Source organism: Falco punctatus, assembly GCF_963210335.1.
Source record: "Falco punctatus genome assembly, contig: scaffold_111, whole genome shotgun sequence".
Taxonomy (NCBI): domain Eukaryota; kingdom Metazoa; phylum Chordata; class Aves; order Falconiformes; family Falconidae; genus Falco; species Falco punctatus.
In genome coordinates this window covers 16,718-37,354 of record NW_027660182.1, presented here as the reverse complement: position 1 = coordinate 37,354, position 20,637 = coordinate 16,718, and the positions used below count along the sequence as shown (strand labels likewise).

Genomic DNA, 20,637 nt, shown 5'->3' with positions numbered 1-20,637 from the left:
AGAGGCTGCTCGCATCCAGCCTGCACCATCTCGAGCTGCTCCTATAACGCACGTGGTGACGGGGAACACGCTCTGCAGTGAGCCTGACAGCTCCGGCTTGAGGGGGTCTGTCCTGCAACTCTGAGCCTCGATTGAAACTTGGAGCTGCTTGTGCTGATGGCTGCAGAGGTGCAAACCTGCCTGTTCCTGGACCCACTGGGGCGCCTGTCTCTTGATTGTGTTGTCCTTCTCTTTTTTTGTGATGTGGCTACTGCCTTGTCTTCTAAAATGCCAGCTGTTTCAGATGATAGTAGTGGCTTGACAGGTGCATTTTTTCAGGCCCCCGGTGCTCCCTACACAGACCTGTCAGCTTTTCTGATCGCCCCCTCTAATGAGTGGCTCCACTCCTTTGTGTTTTGGAGGGGCTTCCCCTCTGCTTTTGGGGCCATATGTTTATTACAGAGCTGGTCTCTGAGTAGGAAGGCTCTTCTCGAGGAGGATCTGCAGGGGCTGCTTTTGCTGCTGGCTCTTTGATTCATGAGAGCTCTTGGGACGTGTGAAGGGTGGGAAGAGGTTCAAAGGAAGAACCCGGGGAGCTCATTTCAGCAGTTCAGCTTCAACAGTCTCTATGTGGAAAATGAAAACCTGCCCTTGTGCTGCCACTGCCAAAATGTGGTGTGCTGGGAGTCAGCACGGAGACCTTGATCCCCTGAAAGCTGTAGAGTCTGACAGCGCCTCCGTGGCAGAGACCAGAGGCTCTTTTAAGGGATGCACTAGGTGCCCTGTTTAAAAATGAGAAAGCCCTGGCCCGGGTTCCAGCGCAGGGCAGCCTCTGCGTGGCTGCTCGTTAACAAAACTCTGTGTCTTTTTGGCAAAAGACTTTCTGCTACAAATGCAGTCAGATGTTTGTCTAAGCAAAAGGTAACCCAGCAGTCCCTTCCTGAGCAAACCGGCAATTCTTTTGGGATTTTGCTTGAGTTCAAAGTGTGCCTTTCTGGTTGTGTTGGGCCTGTGAAGGCAACTGCCCAGAGCAGGTGAGGCCACATCCAGCTTTGCTGTTATTTCCTTGGTGCCTGCTTCAGGTTAACTTCCTTGCACAGCAGCGGTGGCGCCTGCCGAGTGCCCCAGCACCTCTTAGCGCAGCCCTGTGTGCGGCAGGGAGCTGCGCCAGCTGGCCCGGCAGCAGCCAGGAGATGAGCTTGTCCCTTCAGCGCTTCACAAGTGACAAATAAAAGAAGCTACTCCTTTCACAGCACTGCTTCTGAGCACCCGATGGTGCTTTGTAGCTGCTGTGATGGTGCCAGGTGCTCCTGTGGGCTCAGGCTGAAACATGTGTCATGGGCTGGGATTGTCCCTTCCCTGTGTCCCACTGTGTTGTCTGGCTTTTCCCTCTCGCTTGCTTCAGATCACAGAAGCAGATGCTGGTGTTTGAAAGCGCCTTGCAGGAGAGGTTAGGATCGGCTGGGGCTGTGGATGACCAGCTTGCTGTGAAGCCGAGGAGAGCAGTCCTACTGCAAATGGAACTGCCAAGTGGTGCCAGAAGCTGCAAATGCCAACCCAGCTGTTGTGGACTGGGTTAAGGCCGTGTGGGTTTTTTCTTGGCCTGGAGAAGCTGGAGGAAGGACAGTCTGTGGCGTTTAACGTGGTCTCTGGAGCCGACCATGGGAGGATCTTGCTGGGCCGTGGGTGCTTGGGTATTGCCATGGTTTTAAATGCACGTGATGCCAAGCAGTAGAGAGCTGCCATGTGCTTAGGCTCTGAAGGAGGTCGGGTATGTCGGGTGGAGGAGAGGAGAGGCTGGTGGTCCCCAGCCTGTGGTGCCCCGCAGTATGGGGCGGGATGGGAGATGCCCTGGCAGGACCCTGCTAGCTGAGGAGAAGAGCTGGGTGTGAGGGAGGAGGGACTTGCCCCTGCTCTGCATCTGTGACAGACCACTAAACCCTGCCTCTACAGCGTGGTGGTACTGCAGCATGGTTCTGTCCTCGGTGTCGTGGGGGCTTAGATGGCTCTTAGCTGCCAGAGGCAACAGGAGGCCAAGAGAGCTGGGGTTAAGGCAGCGTCAGCCCCAGGAACAACTACTTGGCCAATCCTGTAACTGCATAGATATGGGTGTCCTTGACAGCTGTACCCTTTCTTGTCTAGGTTGAGATGTTGTGCCGATACCTTGCAGAGTCAGGTCTGAACCTCTATCTGGAATCTATCCATCCTTCTGTGGCACTGTCTTCTGGCAGTCGCAGCCTTGGATACTGCCTTGTTGACTTCCACGTCAGAGATTCCCCTTGAACTGTGATTAACTTCTCGAGGCTTGTAGATTTTCTTCTGCATGTACACAAAGACAGCTGTCTGAATTAAAGGGTGTCATAGTATTAAGGAAAAAGAAAAGCTAGGAGGCATCACACTTGTTAGGGCCAAAGATTTTGTTTTGTTTTAAAAAGCAATGGGAGGAGAACAACTTACTCTTCAAGTAACTGCACAGTTAATGTCTCAAAACCGCAGGCATTTGAAATGCTGTCTTGATTCAGAGAAGAAGTAGAGAAGCAGTTCAGAGTTTGGAAGTGAGATGTAAACTCAACAAAGTGAGAAAACGAAATGGGTTCCCAGCATGGGTATAAAAAGGGGGACAGCAAAGCCAGGGTTGTGCGTTCAGGTCTGTGCTACCAAAACCAAAATGAAATCGTTGTTCTCCCCTACAGTGTGGGACTGCATTGCTCAGAAGGTGGCAGGGGAAACACGGACAAAAGGAGCCACCTTGATTTTCCTTCTTTCTCATCAGGAAACAAATACGAAGCCTGTTCTGGCTCAAGAAGACTGAGCTGCCTATTTGGGACTTCATCAGGTGTCAGTGGGTAAGTGACCTGACTGCAGTTATTTGTTAGAGGATGTTTTGATAGCATCTAAAATGATTGAGTGTTGCAGTCAGTCCTTTCTTGAACCGAGCGCTGGAGTTCTTCCTCCATGGGTTAAAATGGGGGTAGTGAAGGCTCCTTCTGCACCCCCTCGTATAAGCTGCCTGTGGCAGCACTTCCCCCCTCTCCCTGGATCCTCACTGCAGCTCTTTGCCTTTGCTGCAGCTCTGTGTTCTCTGCAAGACACCAGGCGTGTCCAGTTATTCTGTGGGTTTGATGGCATGGGTGCAGCAATGATGACGGGAAAGGTGCTTCTGATGTGCCTGTTTCAGACCCTGCGCAGGGGTTTTGGTTTTGGTGTTCAGAAGCTGGAGAGTGCCTGTGCTGTCAGGGTTGACCTCGGAGCCCGCAGCAGGGCTTCTGGGGGGTGCTGGCTGACGGTGCTCTGTGTCCTTCTAACGCTGCAGCAAAGGAGAGGTTAATAATGCAAGGTGCCTGCTCTTGCCCCTGGCTGTAGGCTCCTTTGTTTCTGCAGGAGGAGAAGAGCTATGTAAACAGTGTTTCCCCGGGGCTGGGGGGAAGGATTTTCAGCCTGGGTGGAGCAGCTCCCTGCATGAACGAAGTTCTCTGTGCCTCTAAAAGAGAGCAGGGCCACCAGCCTGGTTTGGTCAGACCCTGCTAGGAGGGAGCAGGGTGGCTCGCTTGTGTGCTGCGCTGTGCACGAGTGTGATCCCCTGTCTGCTTCCTTGGGACCAGCTGCAGCCTGTGCTGCTGGGCATGTGTCTGAGTCAGGAGCGCAGGCAGCCAGCTGGGAGCCAAGTGTGAATCGGGAGGGATGGCTCCCAGCTGAACTGAGTGGTGGCAGCTGGATGCTGTGAAGGAGAGCAGAGGTGAGCTGCTGGGGCAGGGGGGGTGTTGGCAGGGGAGGAGGGGCTTGGTCCCTGCGGGAGCAGAGCTGGCCGTGTAGGACCCCAGGAACAGAACGGAGAGGGGGCAGTGATACAAACCCTGTACCCCCAAGTCCATGGTCGAGAGCATGGATGGTGCTGTGATTTTCAGCCTCTGGGCTCTTTCTGAAAGTGTGCGTCTCCCCCAGGGGAGGTGGCTAAGCCCTGTCCCGGGGAAGAAGCCTGGAAGAGACTTGGTTGTCCTTCCCCTTCCCTGTCTCAGCTCCGCCTGTGTGTCTGGGCATCCAGCTCTGTGACAGGGGTGGTCTGCCTTACATTTCCATCTCCAGCATGGCGAAGCCCAGAACTGGGTCAGAAAGCGGTGGCTGCAGTCTGCTACATCCTGCAGGGCATCCTGAACCATGTGTGTAGGCTTGCCAAGTGTGGGCACCCATACCGACTGTAACTTCAGGTCTGTGGCTGCTTGAAAATGGCAGCTTGGCAGGGCTGTCGGCTGTCTGTAGCCATCAGGAGCCATGGCTCTGGTGAAAAAGCTGCAAGACAAGCTGGCTGTGGCCTCCCTCTTGTCGTCTGCCAGCAGGCTGGCTGACAGCACACACCAGCCGTGCCATCTCCCCAGCCTGCTCTCTGGGAATGCAGTGTATTCCTATCCCTCAAAGTCCCTGTGAGCTAGAAAAAAAGAACAGTCTGCACTGTTCACCTTCCCTGCCATCAGAAATGAAGCAGCTTTGGCAGAACGTGCGTGTTTTGCAAAATGCTGGAGCACCCCAAGGGCTTTGCGTGCAAAACGCGAGCGAATCAAATCAAGCTGCTTTTTGCAGAGAGCATGGGTCCCCTTCTGCTGGATCACCAGGGTCTCTGCAGCTCCCCTTGCACAGGGCTGCATCAGCTCTTTCCTGCTGCCTGCCAGGGTTTTTGTCTGGGTGTTTAAAGGCCCTGGCAAAGGGAGTTTGCCTCCCGTGGGGTGGGAGAGGGTTGTGCAAGGGGGACCCACGCTCCCCCTCCAGTGATAGGCACTGCAGGGAGGCTGAAGAGCCCGTCTGAGCTGGGGCCCTCTGGGTGCTGTGCTTCTCTAGCCTGGGTGGCTGAAAGTAGCTCCTGCAGACCATCTTGGCGTGCTCTTGCCGAGCGATGACCTCTTCAGTGCTGTAATTTGGGATTTCCACAGCGACAAGCTGTGCTGCTGTGTGTGCGCTGGTGTAGTTGCCCTCCAGTTGATGGGCGTGGGTATGTCCAGCCCAGGGTCTGGCAACAGCAGATAGAGATTTGCCTCCATTACATGTGAGAGTTGGGATGTGGGAAGAGGAGCGAAGGAGAAAAAGGCTTTGAAGTCAAGGTGTATGCATTAAAAAAACAAACAAACAAAAAGCCCCCCAAAACTGAGCATGTTTCTCTCTGTCCAGCATGCTTGAACTCCCCTGTCCCAGGCTTCTCTTGTACTGTGAACTCTGTTTTACTTCAGGTTGAACCTGTCTAAGATAAAAAATAAACTGGCTAAACTTTGTGCAGAAATCTCTAAGATCCCGATGGGTCTTAACCTATATGAGAAAACAGAGTGAAGTAACCCTATTGCAATGTCCATGTGGTAAAATGGGGGTGAGCAAGCTGACCTGTGATCAGAGGCTGACGAAGGCAGGCGCTGGCTGGGAAGAATGGTGGGTCCTGCCTTCCCTGCTTCCCTGCCCTGCGTTTGCCTCTGCCAAGTAATGACTGGCTCATCTCGGTGGCAGTGTAGGGAGCACAGGCTAAAAGTGAAGTGGCCCACGGGTAGCATGTAACTCTGAGATCAAAGTCCGGAGGGAGGAGGGTGAGCCCTGGCTGTGCTCGTGCTGAAGGCACCGGAGGGTGATGTGCTGCACATCGGGGTGCCTTTTTATTGCATGCCTTTGTGTTTTGTTGCTCAGTCCTTGGAAAAGACTGTGCTGAGGATCAGACGTGGCCCCGTGTCCCTTTCCTGTACCAGGCTGAGCCTTGCCCGAAGGGCTGCAGTTACCCAGGATTGCAATGCTCGTGTTCCCAGGTGCAGTGCGATAATGGCTGTGGGCCTTCTGAGGTCCAGTTATTTGGGCAGAAGCCTTTTTGAGAAGGAAGTATGGGGAAGATTAATATACAACACAAATTCTTTTTGGATTATTATTTCACACTCTGCGATCCCATGGCATATGCCCAAGGCTCAGGCTTTGAGGTGTCCTGCTTGGCTTCTTGATGAAATACCAGCGATGCTTCCTATGAAGTGGGAATAAGTCTCCAGCTGTCTGATTTGGAAGTGCTCTCGTTTGCCATCTTATGCAGCTTCATGTTTCCACTGTGGTCTCACCAGCCAAAGAAGCAGTCCTGTCCTCCTAGCTGGAGGAGCCTCTGCGTCCTTGAAAGGAACGTGAGGGATTCAAACAACACTCAGCAAGCACTGACCTCCCTCGAGCCCTGTGTCAGGCCCTGCACAAGGGCAGGGCAGAGGCGCCCAGGTGAAGTGCATCTGTCTGAACGGACCACCGGTGTGCCTGGTGCCCGAGCTCCTCAGCGAGGGCGTAAGGGCACCTATGGGCTCTGTCAAGAGTTGAGAGCTGTGTGTGATGCTGTGCTTAGCAGGGTTTGCTGGCTGCGGTGCTTCCCCGAGAAGGACAGGTCAGTTGTGCTGGTTTGTGCCCGGGTGTGAGCCTGCGCTGAGAGCCCTGCCGCAGGCAGGCTGCGAGGGGCGCGGTGGCAGCGCAGCGGGTGAGCTGCTTGACCTGGGGTCCAAGTTATCCCAAAGTGAGCAGGCCAGAAGAGCAGCTGGTCCCTTCTGAGGGCAGTGCTGGCACCTCTGTGGGTTGTGTGGCTTGATTTTTAGGCTCTGTTGTCATAGTGGGTGTTTCCAGGTGGCGTGTGGCTCTTTGAGTCTGGAGTGCTGGCTTGCTTTCTTAGCCCCGGGGGAAACCCTGTGGGTCCTGCCATGAATTTCTCTAAGGGCTGCCGTGTTTTGGGCTGAGACGGGCAGGGCTGTGGCTGTGCTGAAGCTGGGAGGGTGTGTTGGAGGCAGTGTGGCTGCATGCTTGCTGTGGGCGTTGCACGCGTTCCCTGAGCTGCTGTTGGTGCTTGGAGAGCAGGCTGTGCTAGCCAGGCACCTGCAGCGCCTGTGCCCAGCAAGTGCAGGGAAGCGCAGCTGGTTCCAGTTGCCCTGGGGCAGGGGTAAGTGGGAGCTCCCTGCTGAAGCCGTGAGCTTGTGTGGTAGCTGGGCACAGCTGGGCTCCTGTTTGTGGGTCCCCCTGGGCTGGCAGAGGCTGGGTGGGAGCCGGCTGGGTGCTGAGCATCCCTGCAGCCCTCTGCTGCGCCTCTCCGCGTCCCGGCCGTTGCCGCGGTGGCATCGGCCACTGTCCCGGCCGTTGCCGCGGTGGCATCGGCCACTGTCCCGGCCGTTGCCATGGTGGTATCGGCCACTGTCCCTGCATTAGCCACTGTCCCCGTTGAAGTGGCAGCCGGGACAAGGGGCTGGCTGTCAGCACCGACCGGCAGTGCGCGGAGCGTGCGGAGTGCGCGGGTGTCCCTGCGGCCCCGCCGGGTGTCCCTGCGGCCCCGCCGGTGAGGTGGCGGGTGGCTTTCGGTGCCGGGGCCACCTGCGGGTGGGAGGGCTTGGGAGCGGGGCTGGGGGCAGCTCGGAGCGGGGGACGCAGAGGCAGGGCTGTGCCTGGGCCGGGGTGACACGGCTCCTGCCAAACGCCTCCCGGCAGGAGGTTGTGCCCATCTTCCGGCGGGGTCTGTGTCCCTGCAAGGAAGCTGCTTGTTGGGGGGAGGGTGTGGGGGATGTGGCTGCCTGTGTGTGTGTGTGGGGGGGGCTCCTGAGGCACCTGGAGGCTGCAGACATCCCTTGCCAGGCACCGGCAGTTGGAGCCCCTTCTCCTCCCCTCCCGAGCCGGACGGGGAGCGAGCTTTGCTCCCCCAAAGAAAACTTGGTTCTTCCTTGCTTCCCGTTCCCACGGGGTGTCGATGTGCCTGCATCCGGACTGGGTTAACCATGGAGGGGATGGAAGCTGCCTGCTTAGCTGCTGCTGCTCTCGCCCTCCTCATCTTGCTTTCTCCCTGTGTTGCCCCGTCTGTAAATGAGGGGTGAGATGAGTTATTCTTGCTCTGTCTACAAAATGCTGTGAAGGCTCGCGATGAAAAATCGGACAGATGGCCCAGGTAGAAGTGACTGCAAAGCTCACTGCTTTCCTTGCATTTTGAATCCATAGGTGACTTTCTGAGAAAAAGCAATTTGTGTATACATCTAGAGAAAATGCAGAGGCTAGAGTGCTCCAGGAGGGAGCAGATGATTCTTAACAGGCTGTCCAGCCTCACCCCTTCACTGAAGGATGAGCAGTAACTTGGTGGTGAAGCCAAAGCTTCCTCTGTAACACCTTGGGGTTGCAGCCAGTGCTGTAGTATTACAGCAGCAACCCAGGAAATGCAGAATATTTACTCTTCTGGCAGCCAGTAATGTGTGTGTGTGTGCTGGAGAAGCAGGCAGAAGGCTGGAGCCAGCCCAGGCCGGCTTGGGGGGTTGTGTTTCTGCTTTTGGTTGTTTCCCTGCCTCCACTCTGGTGTCTTCAAACTGGGTTAACGTTTATGCTCTGCCAGAGGTAGAAGCTCCTGTGTGACAACTGGGCATGAATATACGTAACTTTTCACTGAGGAAGTTTTGAAGACTGAGATTCTAACACTTTGGGTTGGATTAAGGCTCGTAGGAGCATTTTGGACAAGTCGGCTGATGCCCGAGCTCTGAGGGCCCTGGCAGGTGAAGGCAGCTGGTGGGTACGTGAACACCGTGCAGCCTGTGCTGTGCGCTGCGAGTCGATGGTGCAGAAACTAAGAGATGGTGCAGAAACAAGGGGAGTGAGTGGTGTTTAGGGCTGCTGGCAGTGTCGCTTGTTCCATCTTGGTGTGCACTTAAAGGGTGGATTAACAAATTCTTGCAGATCAGCAGAATGGAGGTTACTGGTCTTATGCTTTTTCACGCTGCCCAGGGAAGAGTCCCTGTTCCTGGAAGTATTGAAAAGGCACATAGACGTGGTGCTTAGGGACATGGTTTAGTGGTGGACTTGGCAATGTTAGGTTTATGGTTGGGCTCAATCCGAAGGGTCTTTTCCAACCTAAATGATTCTATGAAATGCGGTCCGGGTGCCAGAAAAAGAGTAAATAAAGAGGGAGTTGCAAATCTGCAAAGCTAGGGTAGCCGAGATCAAATGCTGGGTGAGGCAGCCTGGAAAGGGACAATAGTACTGTAAATACTTCAGGCAGGAACCAGAGTTACTGTAAATGATAGTACGTGAGGCTAGGGATCTCCAGCAGACCCTTGGAAGTGAGCTTGGTTGCTCTCACTGTCAGCTGGCAGCTGAAGTTTATTGAAAGAAATAACAGGAAGGTATAACATGAGGCTCCTATTAATTATCTCGGCTATGGCAGAGCTTTTGTAATAAATTGCAGGATGGCAGAATCAAAGTGATAAATTAGAGGTGGACTGGAATATAAAGGTGACAGGTGAGGCTTCCTGCATAGCAAGGCTTGATTTAGAAAGCACTCAACCACTTAGCAGCGGGCTGGAGGGGCAAAAGAGTAGTCTTGGAAAATCTGCTTCTCCTTTCCTGGCTTCCTTGAGATGCTGTTGATATGGTAATTATAGGTAAGCAGGTGATTTCTAAGCAAGAAATGTGATGATGCTACTGAAGCCTGACCAGGGCAAGATGGTTTAACTGAACAAAATTGTTCAATAGCATCCTGATTCTCACTTTTAACAGATCTCCTTGTCTTGCTCTTCCAGCAAAGTGTAATAGAAAAGCAAATTAAGCAGTTGCTCCAGAGAGAGATGGTTTATCTTTGCGGAAGCAAGAAGAGGATTTATTGTGTATGCCAAAGCAAGACTGAGCCACCAGTCTGTGCTCCTACCAGAAAAGCCGGGTGTAGTGTGTTGTAGCGCAGTGTGCGGGTCCATCCTCAGCCTCTGCCTGGAGAGCAATCGGCTGGTGTCAGACCGGCTCAGAGGCTGGTGCTGCTGCTGCAGCACGAGTGACGTGGGGTCCTTCGGAACAGGAGCACTGGCACGTGGCATGGTGACAGCTGCAGGATCTGTATGGACAGAGCTGTGCCTTTCCGTCAAACTGCCCTTTTTCTCCTAGTGGGCATTAAGGATTTTGCTGTTTGTTCTTAATTTCCTGTCTTGTTTGAGCACAGTATCATCAGAGAGCGGTTCAGTTTCATTTATAGAGGGAAGCTGTTGGACATGCACACAAAGGGATTTGGATGCTTTAGGGCCATATCAAAGTGTTCCTCAGCACAGCTTTTGCCAAGCTCACGGGTGCTGAAGGGCCACTCTGTGCCTGCATTGGTTGAGCTTTCTGACTTTTCAAGACATGAAGCCCTGCCTTGTGCCTGCAGATACTTTGGCTGTACGGCCCTAGCCCGTATCGTGAGCCAGGCAGCGTTCAGAGGTTAATACTGCTGCCCTAAGGAGAAGACGTGCTTTTATTTATCCTTAATGTAGCTCATGGCCAAAACACTCACCTGGGAGCAGGATGATCCTGTGCAGACCCTTCTTTTCTGCCTAACCTGACTCAAGGAGTCTCTGTAGTAGCTGTGAGCCCACATCATGAAACAGATCCTTTTCTGTCACCTTGAAGATTGTCCTGATCTTTTTAATTTTTTTCTCCAGAGGCTCCTTATGTGCCGCACATGAGTCATTAGCTAAAAGACTTTGTAACCCAGGGAGCAGAGCCCCCACAGCCAAGGGTTTTCCTTAGCTCTCAAGCATCCTAGCTGCTAGCCTGCAGATCAAGCTTTTTCTCACTTGCTTTCTGGAGGCAGCATTGCTAGGAGACGTGGAAGTGATCTTGTTACCGAAATCCCGGAATGAAGAACTTATCGACACCAATGTGATGTAGATAAGCAGACACTTTTTTATTAACGGCCGGGTGCGTGAGCGAGTCCTCTCACGATCAACGCACACCAGGTCCCAAAATCAGATTCCATATAGAGAACTTATTCATACATATTCATTAAATATTCATGCATAATCATAACATTTCCCGTAAATCATTTACATACTCTCCTCCTATATCCGATTCTGCACAGTAAAGCTTAGAAAGGTCTAGAAATGGGTCTGGGGTACGATTTGGGTAGGTGGTATGTGAGTCAGTGGTCGCGATCTCCCCTGCCGGAATTACCTTTTACTAAAGTTCACGGTTTCTTGGCAGGCACCTACAAGCTGTTCGACTCTCCCCAGTTCCCATTCATCTCATATTCTGACATTTCAATACACCTCTGCGTACAGAAGACTGGTTAAGTACAAAGGAACCTTTCAACCCTAGAGTTATTACCTAAGTTTTAACAATGGTTCCAGCCCCTTCTTCTAGCCTTGGTACAGGACGTAAGAAGATCTCATAACAACTTTTACTGTGCAGCTATAAGTTTCTTATAAGATTTTTTTCTTATCCTTCTATATTTTAATTTTATGAAATGATTTTATAAAATCAATTAATCAATCAAATAAAATCAATCAATCTTAACTTATTAACAAATCAATAACATTTCCCCCCTTTGAAAGTGTTGAAAATCATTATTTCAATACTTTCACATTATTCATATATCTTTTGTTTCAACATATTTTGGTAATGGATCATGTCTTGGTGAAATAGTTGGTACTTCTCTCATAATCATACGATTCACTGCAATTCTATTGGTAAACTCTTTCTTGAAACATGCATATACTAGCATGCTCATCAAAAAGACAACTAGTAACAGAAACAAAGTCTTAATTATAGATTGTATCCAAGAGCTCAAATTCCATCCCAGTTTGTTAAAAATTTTCCCAAGCCAATCTTCTGACATATCCTTTTGAATTGTTTCAGTTTCTTCTTCAATTTTTCCCAATAGGTCTAGATCATGTTCCACATCCTGAGTGACATTTGGAATGTGGATACAACAGTGGTCCAATTTATCCTTGAGATACCCACACACTCCATGTTCTTTAAGTAGGAGCATATCTAGTGCCATTCTATTTTGTAAAGTCATTCTGGAAGTTGCCTGTAATTGTATATTCAATTCCTTAAACCCTTTTTTGGTAACGTTTGCTAATTTTTCCACTTGACCAGTTAAATGATAGAGCCATACTCTGTTTCTATATGAAGCTATAGGATTTAAAAGTGATTCCAGTGCCCAGCCAATTTTCACTCCTGTAGATGGTTCATTCCAAGTATCATCATTTATCCCAGATCTCTTTATTCGTTTCAATTCTAAATTCTCTAGAGATCCTTTAAATGGTGATTTCTTCCAAATTGGACACAATGTTGGCGTGCCTAAAGTGATTTGTTTCACCTTACCATCTAATGGTAAGTGTGTTGTCCAGGTTCCATCACTTAATGCCCAAACTAAATGTCCTGGACTTCCAATAGTAGATTTTCTACAACTAAACAAAGTTCCTCTTCTGACTGTAAGAGTGCTGGTTAAATTGAGAGTATTCTTAAGACCTCGACAAAACCAACCATATTTCAAAGCAGCGGCCAACGGAGGAATTCTTTGGATTACTAAGTCTGCATTACTACAATCATACACTTTTTCACATTTCCACCATGGCACTATTTTATTTTCCTTCTCTCCCAATGTAGTTGACCTATCGTCAGCCCAGGGTAATACTGAAAAAACCTTTCCATCCCAGGTAAAACACCAAGAAGTTCTTGCCATATACTGAAAATGGGAAAATATGGACATAGACCATATAGAGTCCCACTGGTCTACTAATTGGGTGCTTTGGCCAGTTTTGTTACACTTCCATTCCATGACACTTTTGCTCACATTGATTTTAAATTGTTCATCATGAGAACACCATCCCACAGTCTTAAATCTCCCTATTTTGGTAAAAACATGATTTAACAATTTTTCACAATCCGCCAGACTACCTGGAGTTTTCCACTGTTTTCTAATGACTTTCACTTGCTCGTACCATTGAGTCACTGGCCTTTGTTCACAATAGTTGGTTTCATTTTTATGTTCCAGGTTAGTCAAATTCATAGTTAAAATTCCCCATGGAATAGATTCACCTACTGCCCTCGGTATTGGCAAACAAGCAGTGATCTGCGTGACATTTTGTAAATTGGCAAATTCTTTAATCAATCCTACCATCAAATTTTCCTCAGCCATTTGTTTGGGAATTTCAATCACTTGTTCTGTTTCTACTTGTCTTTTGTTCCTGTCCACCAAGCTGGCCCATGATCCTACCAACACTACCGACCAAAATAAAATCCAATATAAAAATTAGACATGTTTCAGTGTCAATTTTAAAGTCTCTGGGTCACGATTGACAATCTTCCATGGAGTAGGTGCTTTCTTCACTCGAGTATAATGTATCCAAGCATCTGATTCAGCTATCTTGATAGCTATAAAAGTGGTTAACAGTATCTGGAAAGGTCCTCTCCAGCGCTCCTGCAAAGGTTCGGAGGCCCAGGTCTTCACATAGACATAGTCTCCTGGTTGGAAATAATGCACGGAATTTTCCACGGATAAAGGTCTATTCCAAATTACTACACTCCAAATCACAGCCAAAGTTTTCCTTAGAAAAAGCAAATAGTTATACACATCTTGTTTTCCTTTTACATGTATGTTTAGATTTGGTTCTGGAGACTCATATGGTTTTCCATATAATAATTCTTAAGGACTGACTGAGGTTCCACTCTTTGGCTGTACCCTGATTCATAATAATGCCAATGAAAGTGCCTGAGGCCACTTTAGACTGGTTTCTTGACAAATCTTGCTTATTTGTCGTTTCAAAGTTTGATTCATCCTCTCCACTTTCCCACTAGATTGTGGTCTCCAAGACGCATGCAAATCCCAATTAATACCCAATACTTTGCTAACACTTTGGACTACTTCAGCCACAAAGTGTGGACCTCTGTCAGAGGAAATTCCAATAGGAACTCCAAATCTCGGAATTATTTCTTGTAATAACCACTTCACAACCTCTTTGTGCTTGTGTGGTGCGACAGGGAAGGGCTTCTGGCCATCCTGTACAAGTATCAACCCTTACCAGGATGTACCGGTACCCATTTTGTCTAGGTAACTCTGAAAAACCTACTTGCCAATAATCTCCAGGTTCTACAGCAGATTTCAGTCTACCCATTGGAACCTTTTGCTTAATCACTGGATTATTTTTCAAACATACCTCACATTTTGCAGTTATCATTTTAGCTATTCCTAACATCTTAACTGATATTACTTGCTTTCGTAAAGATGTTACTAAGGCTTCTGCCCCCCAGTGACATTCTTGATGTCTCGTTTGAATTATCTCTCTCATCACAAGAGGTGGAATTACTACCTGTCCATTAGGAGTTATCCACCATCCAGCTAAGTTTTTCTTCGCATTTAATAACCGACCCAATTTGTCATCTTCCTCTGAATATCTCGGTTTTTCCCTAGGAAGGGTTACTGTTTTAGAAGGAATTATTGCCATTTGCAATGCTTGTTTCTTTGCTCCTTTTTTTTTTTTTTTTTTTGCGCTGTTCTATCAGCTAAATTATTCCCAGCTATTATTTTTGTATTCCCAATGTGATGTGCCTTACAGTGCATGATTGCTACTTGATCTGGCTTTTGAACTGCTTGCAATCATCGTAAAATTTCTGTTTGATGCTTAATGTTTGATCCTTGAGAGGACAATAACCCCCTCTCTTTCCACAAAGCTCCATGGACATGCACTACCCCAAAGGCATATTTTGAGTCAGTCCAGATATTTACTCTCTTGTCTTTGCTTATCTCTAAGGCTCGAATTAAAGCGATGAGTTCTGCCTTTTGGGCTGATGTGGTACTCGCCGATGCTCCTGCTTCTATAGCTGTAGTCTCTGTTGTTACCGCATATCCGGCATATCGGACTCCTTGTTCCATAAAGCTGCTTCCATCAGTACACAGTTCCCAGTCTGGTCTCTCCAACGGCACATCCTTCAGATCTTCACAACTAGAATAAACATACTTGATGGTAGCCAAGCAATCATGTTCCAGTCGTCCTTCTTCCTGTATGGAACTTAAAAACACTGCAGGATTTACCAGGTTAGTTGTCTTTAGAATCACATCATCCTGTTCAGTCAATACCACCTGGTATTTCATCATTCGGCTGGGGGACAGCCAACGTCCCCCCTTCTGTTCTAGGACAGTTATCACCATGTGTGGAACATAGACTGTTATTGTTCTTCCCAAAGTCAATTTCCGAGCTTCTTGTATGAGCATCACTGTTGCGGCCACTGCTCGAAGGCAGTTTGGCCACCCTTTACTCACTGTGTCCAGTTGTTTAGAGAAATATCTGACTGGTCGTTTCCAGCTTCCTATCCTCTGGGTTAACACGCCCAGTGCCAGGTGTTGTCTTTCATGTACAAACAGCTGGAAATCTTGGGTTAGATCCGGCAGTCCCAAGGCAGGTGCAGACATTAGGGCACGTTTCAACTCTACAAAAGCCTTTTGTTGTTGTGGGCCCCATACAAAGGGAGAGTTCTTCTGGGCCTCGTACAGCGGTTTAGCTATTAGCCCATAGTTCATGATCCAAGGCGACACCACCCAGTCATTCCCCAAAATGCTCTGAGTTCATGAATATTTCTCGGCTCAGGTATACCACAAATAGCTTCTGTGCGATTTCTTCCTAATTGTCGTTGTCCTTTTGAAATCTCAAAGCCCAGATATATCACAGTCTGGCAGGCTTTTTGGGCTTTCTTCCTGGATACCTTATACCCATTTAGTCCCAGGAAATTCAAGAGGTCAATAGTCACCTGTATACAAGTAAATCTTTCTTCTGTAGCAATCAATATGTCATCCACATATTATAAAAGTAAATGCCCAGGTCTTGGTTTGTCCTGTTTCCAGATTTCAAATTCCTTTGCTAAATGATTTCCAAAAATAGTTGGACTGTTTTTAAATCCTTGGGGTAATCTAGTCCATGTCAGCTGCATCTTTCGCCCGGTTTGAGGATTTTCCCATTCAAAAGCAAACAGTTTTCTGCTTCCCTTTTCCAAAGGTATACAAAAGAAAGCATCTTTTAAATCAAGCACTGTAAACCACTGATAATTCTCCCTCAATGCTATTAACAGTGTATAAGGGTTTGCTACTACAGGATAAATATCCTTAACCATTTGATTTACTGCTCTCAAGTCTTGTACCAGTCTATATTCACCCGAAGGTTTTCTGACTGGTAAATTAGGAGTATTATACTCAGATTCACATTCTTCCAAAATTTTATACTCCAAAAATTTATCAATCAATTTCTTCAATTCCTGTCTCACTTCCGGTTTGATTGGATATTGTTTAATTCTCACTGTTCCTGCCCCTTCCTTCAAATCTATTTTAACAGGTTCTGCTAGTTTCAATTTACCAGGAGTATTTGTTTCCCATACAGTAGGGATCACTGCCAAATCCACCTCTGGTGGAATTTCTTGTTCCTTTACCTTTTCTTGTATCATCAAGATTTCTCCCGTTTTTGACTCAGGTATTTTCAAGAAAAGTTCTCCTTTGTCAAAAACAATCTGTGCATTTAATTTGGATAGCAAATCTCTTCCTAAGAAGGGTATCGGACATTCTGGTACATACAAAAATTCATGTGTAATTGTCTTATTTCCAAATTTCAAATCCAGGGGTTGCAGGAATGGCCTGTTTTTGTTCCAGTTTTTCCTTTACAGGTATTTAATAGAAAAATGTCGCTCCTGTATCCACTCCCAACCTCACAATTTAAACAACATTTTTTTCCACTTTCTTATTATCAGAAGTTATAGCCATTACCAAATTATCTCTAATAGTTAGCTTACATTCATCCTGCCAATCCTTTCTTTGTCTTAAGTAAAAAAACAAATCCACACCTGGCATTTTATTCCATTTCCCTTCTCTTTTACAATACAGCATTAACTGCAAAATAGTGTTATAATTCAGTGTGCCATTCGTGGGCCACTTTTCCTGATCATCCAATATATACAAAGGCCACCAATTATTACAATACTCAAATTATTACAATACTCAATCATCTGGCTCTTTTGCAGATCATCCTGTAAATTTCCCCAACGTGCCAATAAACATCCCAACAAAGAATTTTTTGGGATTTTGTCATTTACAGCAAGATTACCCATGCTTTTACTTTTAAACAACTGAGTTAACTTAGTTGCCATGGTGTAGTTACTCACAATACAATACACAATTATTCAACTCTGTCACTCCGATCCGCGGATCCACACTCCCGCTCGCTTTCGTGCTCAATTATACGTCTCACACTTACAGCCACACTCACACTTTCCCACAGTTACTTTAAACAAACATACAACACAATATTATACCTCTTAATTTTCTTCTTAATACACAAACTCACAAAACAACAAAAAAACCCAAAAACTTCTTCTAACTTCTTGTTAGAGGCACAGCCTTAGAGAACACTATAGCATATAGTTTCTCTTGTCTACACTTTTGTCCAACCCTGCAATAGCTTTCGTTATGTCTTACGGGCAGACTCCTAGTCCTACCCTGCGCAGCTCTTTCACCGCGTCTGACAGGCAGACTTACTCAGTGGGACTCCAACCCACTGGTGGGACTCCATCCCACTCCTTACCATACACTTATTATAGTGGGACTCCTACCCACTTCCTCTAGTGCACTTACTTACTACAATTAAAAAAAGAAGTGTCTTACCCAAAAATCCAGGGAACGTCGTGAAGAGCCTTACGGATCGGGGATCGATGGGTGTCCCCGAGAAATCCTCGGTGCCGGCTGGAACCGATCAGGTCCCCGACTCCTCCGGTCTCCTTCAGGGAGGTCCCATCTGGGTCGCCAAAACTGTTACCGCAATCTCGGAATGAAGAACTTATCGACACCAATGTGATGTAGATAAGCAGACACTTCTTTGTTAATGGCCGGGTGCGTGAGCGAGTCCTCTCACGATCAACGCACGCCAGGTCCCAAAATCAGATTCCATATAGAGAACTTATTCATACATATTCATTAAATATTCATGCATAATCCTAACATTTCCCGTAGATCATTAACATACTCTCCTCCTATATCCGCTTCTGCGCAGTAAAGCTTAGAAAGGTCTAGAAATGGGTCTGGGGTACGATTTGGGTAGGTGGTATGTGAGTCGGTGGTCGCGATCTCCCCCTGCCGGAATTACCTTTTACTAAAGTTCACGGTTTCTTGGCAGGCACCTACAAGCTGTTCGACTCTCCCCAGTTCCCATTCATCTCATATTCTGACGTTTCAATACACCTCTGCGTACAGAAGACTGGTTAAGTACAAAGGAACCTTTCAACCCTAGAGTTATTACCTAAGTTTTAACAATGTTTCCAGCCCCTTCTTCTAGCCTTGGTACAGGACGTACAGAAGATCTCATAACAACTTTTACTGTGCAGCTATAAGTTTCTTATAAGATTTTTTTTCTTATCCTTCTATATTTTAATTTTATGAAATGATTTTATAAAAAATTAATCAATCAAATAAAATCAATCAATCTTAACTTATTAACAAATCGATAAAAATCTTGTCTGGGCTGACGAGCAGGGCTGAGGAATGGATTTGGCCCTCTCCATCTCCCTGGGAGGGCGGAAAGGTTTGGGCTGGAAAACCAGAGGAGTTCAATGGCAGGGACGCAGCTGAGTGTGGGAGCAGGGTGGTGGGGTTTGAGAGCAGGCTGAGATGCCAGCATTGGATGCTGAGGTGCTTGCAGGCTTTGCACAGGTTCCATGTGGCTTCTGCCATGCAGCTCCATGAAGGCACTTTGCAGCTAGCGGTTTCCCTTGCTAAGCACCTGCGGCTGCTTTGTCAAGTCCTCTTGTTATCAATTTGTTAATAAGTTAAGATTGATTGACTTTATTTGATTGATTAATTGATTTTATAAAATCATTTTATAAAATTGAAAAATAGAAGGATAAGAAATATTTTTAATGAAACTTATAGCTGCACAGTAAAAGTTGTTATGAGATCTTCTGTACGTCCTGTACCAAGGCTAGAAGAAGGGGCTGGAACCATTGTTAAAACTTGGGTAATAACTCTAGGGTTGAAAGGTTCCTTTGTATTTAACCAGTCTTCTGTACGCAGAGGTGTATTGAAACGTCAGAATATGAGATGAATGGGAACTGGGGAGAGTCGACTGGAACAGCTTGTAGGTGCCTGCCAAGAAACCGTGAACTTTAGTAAAAGGTAATTCCGGCAGGGGGAGATCGCGACCACCGACTCACATGCCACCTACCCAAATCGTACCCCAGACCCATTTCTAGACCTTTCTAAGCTTTACTGCGCAGAAGCGGATATAGGAGGAGAGTATGTTAATGATCTACGGGAAATGTTAGGATTATGCATGAATATTTAATGAATATGTATGAATAAGTTCTCTATATGGAATCTGATTTTGGGACCTGGTGTGCGTTGATCGTGAGAGGACTCGCTCACGCACCCGGGCGTTAATAAAGAAGTGTCTGCTTATCTACATCACATTGGTGTCGATAAGTTCTTCATTCCGGGATTTCGGTAACACTCTGAGTGTGAAGCCTGGCTCCAGCTGTGCTGCTTGCCTGCAGCAGGCAGGAGTCACTTCTGTGCCGAGCCGGGGAGGCTCTGGCATTGCTTCTGAGGTGGGGGAGCGGTGGGCAGGAGCACGTGGTGGCAGCCCTGTGAGTGCATCTGAGGCCAAGCATGAGAGCCCTGATGGGTCTCACCTTGACGTCTGTCTTGGAGTTCTGCCTTCTGAGGCAGGAAGCATCACCCAGCGTCCGGTTCCCTTTCTTTAGAGCGCGTCTGTCTTGGAGCCTGGAGCGCACCGGGGTGTCATATCTGAGCTCTGCAGTTCCTGCTCAGGTTTGTGTCTGGACAACATGTGGGACACGTGTTGCAGTGAGCTGCCACAAGCTAGCTGGCTGGAGAGCCAGCTTTTATCTTCCCTGTCCGGACTGTAAAGCTCCAGATAATGTATGCTGGTTTTCCAGCGGAGGGTTCCTGGTTCCCTGCCGAGCAGATGTGCTGATTTGGTTTGCTTGTGGCCGTGAGTCTCATGGGAAGCGTTTGTTTATGCCGTATGCTGCGCTGAAAATGCGTGAAGCTCCCTGGCAGCCGAGATGGCCTTGTAAGTTGGATGTCCTCGGCTGGCGTGTGTGTAGATGTGTGCACGGTTAATTGGAACAAGCTCATAGGTGGCTACTCACCAGGTGCAACAACAGAGGACACCCCAAAGGCATTGTTGGAGCTGTGGCAAGACGGTGATTTGCCTGTTCTCTTTTGCGTTGATATGCTTGGGGTCCTCCCCAGGCAAGCAAAATAGGAATTAAGTTCTTGCTTTGTAAGTCAGCGTGGAGGTTTTTCTGTACTCCTTAAAGAAATGAGTAGCTTGTCTGCAGTGTCTGGATGAATTTACCTGAAGCTGGGATCTGTGAGTTTTTGCTTAATTTCGGGATGTCAAAAAGTGTTAGGGTAGTGCCGGGTCTTTCAAGTCCCATAAAATAAGAAGTGGGCAAATCCATCCGTCCCTTGGTCCAGTTAGCCAGGAAGGGAGGGGAAATGATTTCTAGTCCAAAGTAGTGCTTAGTAAGTGCTGTACAGACCTTGAGACCCGCTTTCTGGGGGTGTTTTCTCCTCTTTCCCTTTCTTGCTCCCACACTTTTTGAGATGCAGATGGAGAGGTCGTCAGCAGGCTGGTGGTAGAAAAAGAACGGCCCATGGACCTGTTGACCCATGCAGCCTGCAGGATGAGGATGCTGGAGAAGAGCTGCCATGAGGATAGCCTATAAGTGGCCCTGCTTTCACATACGTTGCGTTTCTATTTGAGCTAATTGCTCATGCAGCTTGAATGGTTTCATGCTTTTTCTGCTGTTACAGCTTCAAACGCCTGTAGGGAGCCTTGAGTTTGGGTGTTAATAAGTGAAAAAAGGGGCCCTCGTTCTCCATGGAGAAAGGTTCTTGGT

At 47.9% G+C, this 20,637-nt stretch overlaps 1 protein-coding gene across 1 annotated transcript in view; it reads left to right on the top strand.

The window, feature by feature from the left end:
• Nucleotides 1-924: 924 nt before the first annotated feature.
• LOC308057684 (hydrocephalus-inducing protein homolog) overlaps nucleotides 925-20,637 on the top strand; it is a 34,410-nt gene continuing 14,697 nt past the window's right edge. Inside the window, exons 1-2 of the mRNA XM_080411741.1 lie at nucleotides 925-1,673; nucleotides 2,673-2,825. The gene's annotated coding sequence lies outside the window, so the exon portion shown is untranslated. The remainder of the gene's footprint in view (nucleotides 1,674-2,672; nucleotides 2,826-20,637) is intronic.